The sequence below is a fragment of the Nipponia nippon genome, unplaced genomic scaffold, assembly GCF_047370975.1.
Source record: "Nipponia nippon isolate SJK-2023a ecotype South Korea unplaced genomic scaffold, ASM4737097v1 scaffold_9, whole genome shotgun sequence".
NCBI lineage: Eukaryota > Metazoa > Chordata > Aves > Pelecaniformes > Threskiornithidae > Nipponia > Nipponia nippon.
In genome coordinates this window covers 42,476,635-42,489,689 of record NW_028262413.1, presented here as the reverse complement: position 1 = coordinate 42,489,689, position 13,055 = coordinate 42,476,635, and the positions used below count along the sequence as shown (strand labels likewise).

General features: G+C 35.5%; 1 protein-coding gene across 2 annotated transcripts in view; it reads right to left on the bottom strand.

Annotated features, from left to right (window-relative positions):
- CHD2 (chromodomain helicase DNA binding protein 2) overlaps positions 1-13,055 on the bottom strand; it is a 70,481-nt gene that overhangs the window by 55,058 nt on the left and 2,368 nt on the right. Inside the window, exons 2-4 of one of the 2 annotated variants that reach the window (XM_087744368.1) lie at positions 12,245-12,316; positions 11,441-11,530; positions 7,203-7,263 (exon numbers count right to left, since the gene is read on the bottom strand). The gene's annotated coding sequence lies outside the window, so the exon portion shown is untranslated. The remainder of the gene's footprint in view (positions 1-7,202; positions 7,264-11,440; positions 11,531-12,244; positions 12,317-13,055) is intronic. The other variant, XM_087744369.1, reaches the window with a different exon arrangement.

Here is a 13,055-nt window from a genome sequence, read left to right as displayed (position 1 = left end):
GCCATTCACATCCTCCAACAACCTATCATCTTTCCACGTCAAGAGGTTTGAGTAGGTACGCTCTCTTGCCACAGTCCCTTTTAAAGAATTTCAGTTTACCAATTATTTACAGAAGACCCCTTGCACCTAAACTACAACAACTAAAAAACAAGACCATTCCAAGCAATTTTGGGCAACACTAAGGAAATCCACTCATGTGAATGGGGATGCCTTTAGGCTGGTCCCAGTATCCAACTCCACCACATAACACATGACAAAACCAAACCCGAGCAAGCAAACTGGTGTATCATCAAAACAGCTGGATTGAACAGGTATGAACAATTCACCATGGTAAAAATGGATATTCACAAAGAAGCCTGAGCAAGCCAAATGGTTAAACACACACAATGGGGGTTTGTTTGTTTTTGTTTGTATTTCGTTTGTTTTTAAAAGAAAACACCCAGGTTATCTCAGGGCCAGGTTTGTCATCTTGGCCCTCCAGCATAAACCAAAGACAACTATGAATTTCAGGTGAAACATACATAGGAAGGTGGCCACAGTTTAACTATTTGATCCACAAGAAACTTGAAAGGAAATTGTTTTTTGAACATTAGAACCATTTTAAAATTAATTTGTAAAGATTAATGTCATCTGTAGCAATATCAAAAATAACTATTTTTGCTCATCAAATACATGGTACAGTATCATGCAGCTAAGCCTCCATTAAATAGCAGTGAAGCAGATTGGACACTTGCACAGAACAATTTTAAGACAAAATAGACTGTTGAGGAAGTATGATGTCCAGGAAATACCTTGAAAAGTTTCTGTACCCATACACAACCGAAGAAGCATACCTAAAAAAGTTATACAAAACATTCAAGTACTCCTTTATTGTCATATTTGCCCAGCTTTCAATTGGTATCAATTCCATCTTAAAATAACTTCAGAAAGTTCAGCAGAAGTACCCTGACAATAGGCCAAGTACTGAAAAACCTCTAACATTAAGCACCTGAATGAACAAACCAGTGAATAAAAATGCATTGGAAGTCATGGCAAAGTGAAGATCATTTGCAAATGAAAACCACATTTTAAATCAAGTATAGCGCAAAATTTTACCTTGCCTTTAGTGCTTAGCAGCTAAAGTATTTCTCACTTTAACAGCAACCAAAAATGTAACCCACTTCAATATCAACACAATAATAAAAAAAAAAAATATATTCAGCCAGAAAGGACAAACACAAAGTGTGAAAGAAACCAAAACCTTTTATTAAGTCACTTAAAAAAACATTACATTTTCTCCAAAGGGGTAGCAACAGATCTCTTACCAAATGAATTTGCCTGTTATGCATACACAACCCAAGAGTAAAATTTTGCCACCCAGTCCTCAAACAGATCCATCATTGGATAGTCACTGATACAGTCCCCTGATTAATTCAAGTGCAAAGTCCATTTTGATAGGATGGTCACAACCCAGATCTTCTCTGGTTTAATAACACGAGAGTCCACGTTTTAACATCCTTTTCTTGGACAGACATATCACAGCACTCATGCATTAGTCCATTTCCTCAACCTCTCAATCAACAGTGGAACTGCCATCTTGGTGTCTCATTCGTAGACTCCTTTTGACACTCTTCATCTGATTGGATTCTTTATGGAAAATTAAAAGAAAAATGCTGTTGGAATACAGGTCATATCTTTAAACTAAGACATTCAACTACTGTATCTTGAAGATAGTTTAAACATATAACTGATGCTTCATTCCACATTACACATTCCGGAACATCTACTTTTATCATCAACAAACAATATCAAATCATCATCAGTTCAAGAGTCAAAAATATAAACTTTAACCAAAACTATAAAGAAGTAGGGGAGGAACAATTAGAAGTTCAAGAACCCTTCCAGGCTCCGTAAGTTCCATTTGAAATTTCTCCGTAGTGCTAAACACCAGAGAAATCAAGTGGGAAATCTGAGATAATTGCTCTGGCAACCATCTTTATTGGACTGACCCATCTACTAAAGCTGATACTGCTTAGTAGAAAACCAAGTTTATTATAATAAGCCACATTTTTTAACTACTGTCCATGCTCCTTTCTTCAAAGACATAGATCCATCCAAACCAATGTAATAGGCATGAAAACTGGTTTCCTGTATACAGATGGTGACTGGAGACAAGACTTTCCACCATCTTAACCCAGTTTTCCAGCTCATGAAAGAAAGACAGTGCAACAGCAAACACACACTTATAAACAAACGGAATGACAATGACTGGTTTAGTGACTGGTGGGAAAGGATGTGTCAGAAGGCAGATGAAAATCGTAACAAGTTACACTAGTTGCCTTTAGCAAGGCCGCCATACTACTCCTGATCCATATTCCAACTTTACTCTTCATATAAGAGCAACCAAGCCCACAGGTGAGTGACAAACCAAACTGATCAAATGACTTCCACATGGATAAATACAAACCAAATGTCCCAATCTGAACATTTTCTTCCAAGAAAAATAAGCTCCTATACTAAAAAAAAAAATACTACTCCTCCTAACGTGCAAAAAATTAAGTACAGGAAGTTACTAAGTGTTAAGAGCATCATTTTAAAACCAATGCTAACTGTAGAAGAGACTGACATAGAAAAAAGGGGTTTAAAATGTCTTCATGATTGAGTCTCTGCACTCCAACGTCAATTTATTCTTTTGAATGTGCATAGCTTTAACCTCATTTTAGTCCGAAAGCCAAGTCCACCACTATGTTGTTCCCCTGATAATCCTGGGCGGATTCTTACAAGAAGTGATGCAGAAATTACCCACAGTACAGCAACAATCGGTGGAGCCATCTAGTGGTCTCTGCCTCACCACTCCCATTTCCCCATTCTCATTTCAAAATAACCAGTTACAGCAAAGCAAACAGCAATGGAACCAGTGCAACAAGCCTCAGACTGACTTTCATAACTGCCCATATGTCCTCTTTTATATTCCTCTATAGAATTCCTTGTTTTAAATACAATGGAAAAGAAGTACAGCACATAGAAGTGGAATGCAGGATCTGGTAATTCACTTTGCTTTGCATTGGGCAACATGCGTAGTTGTAATAGTATTCAACCACAGGATCTTCACATTTTCAGAACCAGAAACTGAACATTCAAGTTTGCAGAAATTCTTTGTTTCAAGCATTCAACTCATCCTCAGTTAAGACAGGAATTAAATATTTCGAAAGATTTCCTCCCCCCTCCCCCCCACAAACTGAATAAACAGTTTTTGGGGGTTGTCTTGGGTTTGGGGGTCTTTTTAGTTCTTAGTGATATACTAGTCCAATTTCAAACCCATTTAGGCATTTGAAGGTAAATTAAAACTTTGAATAATTTTTAACGCTAATGCCTTGACGGAGGTACCAAAACATGAAAAATAAACCACGAGAAAGTTGCCCATTATTGTCACAATCACGCATTCAGAAGTACTAACATGAGCACAGCGGAATCCTCATAAATAAGACCATTAATATAATTTTTAGAGTTATTGTAAGAAGCTTAGCACAAGGAAATTTAATTACTGGCATCAGCTTTCCCCACCTCTCAAAAATGTCATTTAGTAACATATTAGTCAACCTTGAAAGGCCCTTTTCAGTTGGGTTAGCCTTCTGCCTTAGACACTAACGAGATGTGCCAAAAGCAATTTAAGGGCAAGTTTCCCTATGAGGTTCACCTACATTTGGTTGTACCAAAAACTTTGCAAGTAACCCACCACATTCCTTTTAAACTCTTCTCTTGACCTTGTAAAATAATTAGCAGTAAACAGAACTGATGATATATTGTAATTAAGAACATGCTACAAGAGCCCTTGTTCTAAAAGTTATTCATACATCAAAAAGATGCCACGGTAATGGCCAAAATATTAATAGCAATCTGTATACTTTTTCATGTGAAATCTACATTTGCTTTAAAAGATTTCACAGCATTTGTTTACTTACGAATTAAGGCACATTTTACTGAGCAGTTTCAATAATGTTGCAAAAATATACTCCACCACCACCAAGACATATGCAGTGATCCTACACTTAAGGTAGCTATTGAATAGCCCAGGTTTTTTGCTAGATGACATTAATATTTCATTCCTTCTGTAACATCAGATAGGAACTATCCCATTTTTCAAGCTTTATTATCTACTATTTACTGCATTTGTTTGCAAACACAGCATTTTGGTCATGATAAATAAGGGACCTAGGTAGTCATGCTTTCAAAGTTTCAAACTTTCAAAGTTTCCTTGAAATCACTGGTAACATATTGACACTCTGTATCAACAGACAAAAACCATTCACAACCATGCCTAAAGGTTTAAGGCAACAGTTTTGAAACATAAGGGTTTACAAAATTTTTCTCTTCAGTTTTTTGTAATTCCTTATTTGTTGCTCTACCTATTAAGAGAACACAGCAATAAAAAGACATTTCTTATGGCCAAAACCATGGCCTCAGCAATTTCATGTCTATTGAAACCTTGCATTTCTTACGTATGAGATTGAAAGCCAATAACATGTAAAACACCCAGGCATCACCACAAGTGCGTAAGACACCGGTACATTTACAAAGTTTTCCAGAGTGAAATCTCTCACACTGAGGCTTAAACTTAAAAACCAAGGTGACATAGTGCTAGTAAAGGGAATTCACTCCAACAGAGGGAGCTGAATAGACAGAATGAGGTTCCAAGCAAACCAAACCTGAAGTTCTACACTTCAAAGTTCATTAAAGCAAGATTTTATTTTCAAAGGCACGTCTGGTAACTTTTACACTCAAAGAAAAAGCAGATGTGCCCTTTATTGACATCTAAAGTCCATAATGACGTTCTGTCCAATCTTTAAAAGTAACTAAGTACTCTGGACAGTCCTAAGTCTGCTTTTACCACTACTAGATGTTCAGTAAGCACAGCAGTAAAAGCACAACTCGTGTAGGATCAGGTATTTTTAGCTAAGAAAGACTGTGCGCCAGGTTTATCAGATTTAGAGATTAATTTCGGGTAAGATGTGACTTTATTCACAGATGCGCTCTTTTGTGGGTATTATTTTTAAATAATAAATTTCATTGCATTAAGCAAAGTATGCCAACTTCAATAAAGCTCCTGGCGTTTTCAAGTATTTTCCCCCTTCTATTAAAAAAAAAATTAAAATCAGTGCTGCAACTAAACATTATCTATGTCAACCAGAGAGGGTAATACTAGATCTTTCAAGATCCATACTTTTGGATGTTTTTATAAATGCATTTTGAAGCAACTCTTTTTGAAGACAACTGTTTCTAAGTCAATTAAGAGTTTCACATTTACCCCTTCCTTTAGGTAAGGATTCTAAAACAGAAAAGGATGGAAGAATTACTCTGTGTGTAACTGAAAAGCCAAATTCCTGCTCAAGAAACCAGATCTGATGACAGCTAATTTACAATCCAATGAGAGAAAACAGAAAAAATGCACATAGGAAGATGTAGGAAACAGATGAAGATTAATATAAAAAGGGAACGAGTCACATGTTTAGATATTATAGCAGGTGATTGGGGAAAAAAGGCAGCAGTGGACAGCACAGGAAGAGTTTTGAGGAATAGTTGGAAGCAGTAACATTTACTTCTACCATAGCAGGAAATATGCTGTTCTACACATACCTGCAGTGTGAAAAATAGCTTAAGACTTCTGAAAGAACAAAGTAATAAAACTTACAGAACACAGTGGCAGAAGAGATGAAACATTAATCAAAGATCATCAAAACTGAGCACATGTAACTGAATTCCTCAAAGTTCATGAATTCTACTATTTTGCTTCAGGACTGAAAACTCAGTGATAAAATTGGTTCAAAATGAAACGTACCAACAAGCAGCACAAGGCCACGATAACATGGCCTAGTGAGGTTTGCACCTTACACCCCCATACTCCCTCCCTCTTCCTTTCAAAAGAGCTCTACATTAGTCTCCAGATCATGTGAGTAGATGAGAAGAAACCATGGGACTGTGGAATACAAACTGGGAGCAGCTGCTTCTCGAGCACCTGAGGCAGCATAGATGGCAGTTTATACAAGGCAGGCATGGTTGTTGAAGGTCTCTGCTAACACACATAGCCATTGGACAGTTAAAAATCACTATCATCTATCCACTGAAACGAGAGAACGACATTTTCTCAAGCTGTCTGCAGTCTAAGGAAGGCATTACTCAATCAGGTAGCACGTCATACTGAAAGAACTGTCTCCAAGAAACTGTCTCTTTTAAAGAAAAGCATATATTCTGAAGCATAGTTCTACAGGAATAGAGCTTCCCACTAAAAAAAAAAGGTTAATTCATGTGCACAAAATGCAATGGATGCCCTAATTAAAAATGTAGAATCAAGGAGTCTGAATTTTAAGCAGACAGGAAGACAAAAGGACTTGGGTCTTTCCAGAGACAACTCCCAAGAGAGTCACAGAATGTGCCAGAGAAGCAAAAGGTCATCAAGACCAAATTCCTTTTACTCAAGGGAACTGGAGAAAATCCTATCCCCATATTCATCCAGCATAGAACTGAATGAGTTTTTCTACTCAAGCCTGCCAATTTTGCATTTTGACTATATGAGGAATGATTCCTAAATGAAGTCTATCAGCTAGCAGTTTAATACAGGAAACTGTCTCAGCATTACATACCATTTTCTGCAAAGCTGAAGCTTTATGAATGAAGAACAGAAACAGAACAATCATAGAACAGAAGACAGTTACTATCTGCTCAAAGATCCTCACTGAAGCATAAAAGGACAACACGAGATGCTTGTAAGACAAGTTCTTCCTGCTATGATACTTTCCACACCATTTGTTACCCAAATTGTGTGTAGTACTTCTCTGTAGAGACAGACGTTTGTGTACCAAACCCTTCTGAACAAGCAAATCTATGATTTAATACTTCTCAACGAAATATGGAGTCAAATCACAGAAGCAGAAGACCAAAGAACTACAGTTAGGTATGAAAGCTGTTTTCCAGTGAGACAGGTTGAGAGTACTATCCAAGCATAGCTTTATTTCCTAAGAGCCCAGCAAGACTGCTCCTGTGGTCCTTCTAACTGAGCCTTCTAGAAACACACATGTGCACACAGACAAACTTTACGGAACTTCAGGATATATTCAGCCAAAAACTTTAGCAAGTTAAACATTATAGCCATGTGTGCTCATTTGGTTTGTTGGGTTTTTTTTTTCCTTAAAGCTAAAAAGTAAATGTTATTAGGAATAACAACTTACCAGTGCTTCAACCAAGAGAAGTTATTTTGCTTACAGTGAGTAAATCAATTCCTCAACATATCTGTAGGGAAAATGATATATTAAACACTTGAATTAAAAGAAAATTAAAAAATAAAGACCAGAGCACTAGCCTAAGACTATTACAAAAGCCCTACCCTCAAATGAAAAAAAAAAACCAAAAACACAACAAAAAAACCCAAACAAACAAAAAAAAACCCAAACATTCCCAGCAGATCATAGCATATGGTACAAAAGACATTTTTATAAAAAAATTGAAGTATCACTAGGCAACCTGTTATCAAAGAACCTGTGCAAACCACCCAAGAAATTCAGACCCATTCCTGTATGCAAATCCCTTGAGAAACGAAGCAACAACAACAACAAAAAAACTGTTTTGAAATTTTTGAAAAAGATCAATCAGGCATCCAGTGGAAGTATGCTGAAACTAACTCATCTGTCCTTCACATAAAAATAATTAAAATACTCATTTTACAAAGAGGTGGTATCAGCTAGATGCAGTGGAATCATTTAAAACACTAATACAGAACAAGTCATCCATATATGGACAAGGCCCAAATTTGGAAATGCTCATTGGCAATCCACATCAATAAACATTTAATCAAAATCACCTTAAGCAGAATTAGTAAGATTAAAATAAGACCTAAAACTCTAGAAGAACTTTGAACCCCTCTTCTTTTACTGTAAATTTCAACTGCATGAAGTCACCCACTACCATGAGTTATCCACCTAACACATACAAGCAGCCTGCTTCTCTTGTGATCTCTCAGAATCTACTTATATTGGAATATAGCATCAAATATGTAAAAATTAATGAACCTATCAGTGATGTAGTATGCATAATTTTCTACAATCTTCTAAATTCTCCTCTTCAAACTAATAGCTAAATGTGTAGAAAGAAAGGAGAGCTGTGATGGACAGAACTGTAATTTCTTTATTGATATAATTTACTTGAAATTATTAATATGGAAAAAGATCCCTTTAGACAGGGGAAATGATAAAAAATTATAGTAGTAAACTAGCACAAACATGCAGAACATCCAAATGAACATGAAATATAGAGGTTTAAAACGTGCTTTCAAAATGTGACCCAACAGCTGCTATTAAATGGAAGCACAAAACTGAAGTACTTCTAAAATGGTGGATGGGCACTTTGTAGAGGAAACACAACATGGTTGCTGAACTTTGATCATCCACGAGGCATCTATCAGTCATGCAAAGCAAAGACATGAACTAGGTAAAGACGCTTACTTATGCCTTTTAAATCTCCTGTCCCATTTCGCTCAAAAACACACCACTTAGAAATTACAATTTAATACATAAAGACCAGGTAAAGTTAATAATTGAAAGATTTTCAACTCACAGCTCTCAGTCATTTTTAATAATTTACAGCACAGCTAAAATCTGCATTCAAGTTGGTTACTCTTTTCTTTAATTCTAGAGTTAGCATCCAGTTATGGTAATTTCACAGAAACTTGAATGAGGATACTTAATATGGCTTTACATCACCACGTAGGAACAGCTTCCTCTACTGAAAAAGTTACTAAGACTTGATCAGAGTGCATTATTCTGACCTCAGCAAAATTTTGCAAAAGGAATCTAATATTTGTCAGGGTGGTATCACTTCATAGTAATAAGACTTCCCTACTCTGATGTGAATGAAGGAACCAAACAATGAGTTTTTACAAAAATGGCACCAAGATGTTAATAACATATTACATTTCATTTATATGATCACACGAGCAATCATTTTTCCGCTATTATAAAATATACCACTGTATTTTGAGTTTTCAAATTTTAATATCCAAAACACATTCACTCCCAAACTATAGAATGCATCACAAAACCTGAAGGTTTATGCCAAGAGCCACGAACTATAGAGCTAGTAAATACAAGTTTCAGCTGAAAAAAATTAGCCTTTCAGATTAACACCTGTATTTCCTATTTAACATTCAATTTATTTAATAATGTCAAACTAAAATATTTTAATCAGACTACTCACAGTAATTGCTGTAGCCCCTATGTGATTAAAAAACCATCCCCTATTTAAAAATAAATATGGATTTACTTGTTTTTAGGTAGTCTTATAGACATGGCTTATATTTATTTTTAAATTATAGAATGAGATGTCATAAGTACAGTATGGCCTATGCCACATAAAAGATGCCTTGTATCATAGGTCCATGACTCCTTCACCAAAAGATTGGCCCTGCTAAGAATCAGGAAAGCGCATCTCCTTTTACAGCATGAGGTGAGGTCAGACGCTATTTACCTGACATCAGATTCTTTCCCAGGATAAACTGAGAATGTATTTTGGCAAAGATGATATATATCACCACACCAATGTTTTTCCATATAAGCTGTCAATGGTAACAAATGAATTCTATGAGAATACTTAATATGGCTTCGTATCACCACAAAGGAACAGCTTCCTCTACTGAAAGAGTTATTAAGACTCGACCAGACAGCATTCTTCTGACCTCGTCAATCCTTCTCAGTATGCTGCAGGGTGGTCACAAACTTAAAACTTTCCTCAAGTCCCTGTTAGCGTGCATCTAGCCTACCGAGATCTACCCAACCTAAAGATGAAGCTGCCATTTACTAGATGAAAACATGTTGTTCTTACAAGAAAAGACAGCCAGAAAGAGCTCACGAAAGTAACAGCAGACATTTAGAACTGTTTTTACTATAATATCTATTGAGCACAAACAGCATCACGACAATATAGGAAATACGTAAGACCATTAAGATCAAAGTGTTCAATTTTGTATTCATCATAAAATGCTCAGGTCAGTCAAGATGACTCTGCTTTTGAGCACTGTAATTCTTTTATTTAAGAGTAGGTCAATTAAAAGTTGCAGCTTTAGACATTTAAGGATTTAACTTTAGGAAAACAAGTCCTGAGTTTGACAAGTTCAGTCCCATCATTACTACCAGACTTTTATGTGAATCGGGCTAGTCTTGCCTTTATCGTAACTGTGCAATATCTGGTGACTGAAAATTCACGTGGGATTTCAAATATGTTCTGCTGTTCTTCTCAAGGTACCAGATCGTTTCTAACACAAACTTCTAATTCCCAAACTTCACATCAGACAGTTACACAACGAAGTTCTAGCACATACCTAACAGCCTTGTTCGCTAGCCATGTTTTGTTGCAGGACAGCCATGGTGTATGGTACATGTCTATATCTATAAATACTAGCTGAATTCTGTCTGGCATATTAGCAGCGACTTGCTGCACACAAAGGTTTATTACAACTTAAAGAGACATTTTTAAGAAGCTCATGCAATATTGGTATACGACTTCTCTTATATGTACAGGCTGAAACCTTCATCCAAGCCAAACAGAACAGCTGCACTCAGGTAGGGTTTCCTAAGATCTGTATTCTTAAGTTATTGTGATAAACTACGTAATTTTTAAAAGCAAATTATCAAGAGTATTTTTGAGAATCCTGATATACATGTCTTCACGAAGACGCCTTACACTTTGAGGTCCTGAATACGTATTGAAGTACATTAGCATGGTAAGCTGTGAAAAGGAACCAGTTAAGACAGGCAAACAAGATCCCCAACTTTTAATTACACGGTGGTGAAATCATGACTCAAATGTAACGTGTTACTCTGTCTCTAAATGCAGAGCCTTAAAATGTAAAAAAGAAAAAATAATCAAATATTAGAAAGCTGATTTGTTTATACTGCAAGGAGGACAGCAAGATACTTCTTAACAACTGGGTGCAGGTTTAGGCTTTTAGAGCAAAATTTACAGTGAAAAGAGAATTTCTAAGTTTATTGTATAAAAACACTTTATTGGAAAAGAAAAGGTTGTAAGTGTCACTTGCTAATGAACAAATACCTCGAACTGAAGGAAAAGCATTTCTAAAGTTTGATTAGACTGAATGTCCACAGCAGAGATGGCAATCCTCATAAGCACAGCTTTATTTTACAATGTGTTGACATGGTCATTTCAGATTCTTAAAAAAAGTCTTATTTATCAGTAACCATAAAAATCTTAGAAGATGTGTAAGGAGACATTAACATTACTGTATTTAGTACACACTAACAGTTTTCAAATGCACTAAAACTTGAAAGAAAATTCAACAAGGTAAAACACTGTAGCTTAAACGTTCAATGTTTATTTTGCTAATTAAAAAAAAATTACTTCCAGGATAATAATAAAAAACACACACAAAAAAACAAAAACACAACACAGTATAACATACCTGGTATGCACAGTACAGAATTTGGCTCAAGGTCTTTTACCCAACCAGCCATCTGAATCTTTGGAAGCAAGAACAATATCCAGTAACAGCCTTTAAGAAAAAAAAAAAAACACAAAAACAAAAACACCAGGTTTGTCTGAAAACAAAGGTACATACAGATTTTACCTACAGTTCTAATGTTCTCAACCAATATAAACTTTTTCAAAACACGTAAGGTGTCTTATGATTAATAAAAATTTTACCTACAGTACCAAAACATAATATTCTATCCTTGCCAAGCATTAGCATTCAGGTCTCCAAAAACAAGAAACAGGCCCCAAAAATCTCCTTCTGTATAAATACCTGAAGTTTAGGGTTATTACTGTCATATACTAATTCTACAATATTCCCAAGCGTTAATGCTACAAACGCATTAAGTACAAAAACCAAACAATTTTTAAAGTTCGATGCGTGTTTTCACTGGTGAAATGAGACCTACAGAACTTCTGGGTTTATATGAAAATACTGTCATTTCCCACCAAATACAATGTACGTACATAAAAAAATAACAATCCACTTATTAAATAGCCTTAGTAAACTAAAATTTATACAGAAGTAGCAGCATAAACATCACATTATTTTAAGACAGTCTACCCATATCTTCCAAAAAAAGGCTTTTAAGAAGTTCAGATAATTTATAAAATGTGTCCCCTCCAATTTAAAAATGAGATTCCCCCCATCTGCACAGTAGCAAAAAGGCAAATCCCAAGACCAAAAAAATAAAAAGGAAATGAACATACTACCACAAGTTATAACCACGCTTACCTAAGAAAATAAGGTATGAACAATTCTTCTGGAAGCCAGTCTGGAAATAAGGTATTGTTCATGCAATTCTACCTAAAAAAAGAAAGTATGGAAATTTTCAGCATTTTGCTTTAGAAAAGCAGAACAAGTCAGATGCTTGAAATTTATTGATCTTTAGGTAATTAAGTTAGGAAAAACTTATGATAGCAGTAACTTTATCTTTAGAACTCAACTCTAAAAATAAAAGTACGGGTGGCTGTACATACTTGGCTGAAGAAAAACTCTGGAGATGAAGAGTGACTGACATACAACACGCATGATCTATATTTTTGCATGAATAACTGCAATCTGCTCTTCTGTCTCCCATTACTTTAATTTTGAATGACTTAAAGATCAAATGTCTAGCCAATTTAAGATTTTTTTTATCTTAAGAGTAATTTATCACACAGTACTTCCCAGTCCTTGTACTTTTTTCCACATTAAAGTCTTTAGAAGGCTATGCAAAATTAAATAAAACCTCTAGTGATAGCAAAGTAATTTTAAAATGGCTTCTGTCATCAGCTTCTCTGAATTTTAAGTCATAAGTTACTTGATCTCCCCAAAAAAGATATCTTTTTTGCCCTTCAGAATACAGTTTTAAAACCTTCAGCTGCTTTAACCTTTAATCAGATCCCAAACTATGCTCTTTAACACAAGGAACACCATATTTGCACTACCTCTAGCCAACTTTTCTTGCCTTTTGTGAAAAGGCTTAACATTTTATTTTGCAGCAGTTATATTTATCACCACTATTTCATATTCTAGAAGAAGTCTGGAGTCATTCTGTAAATGT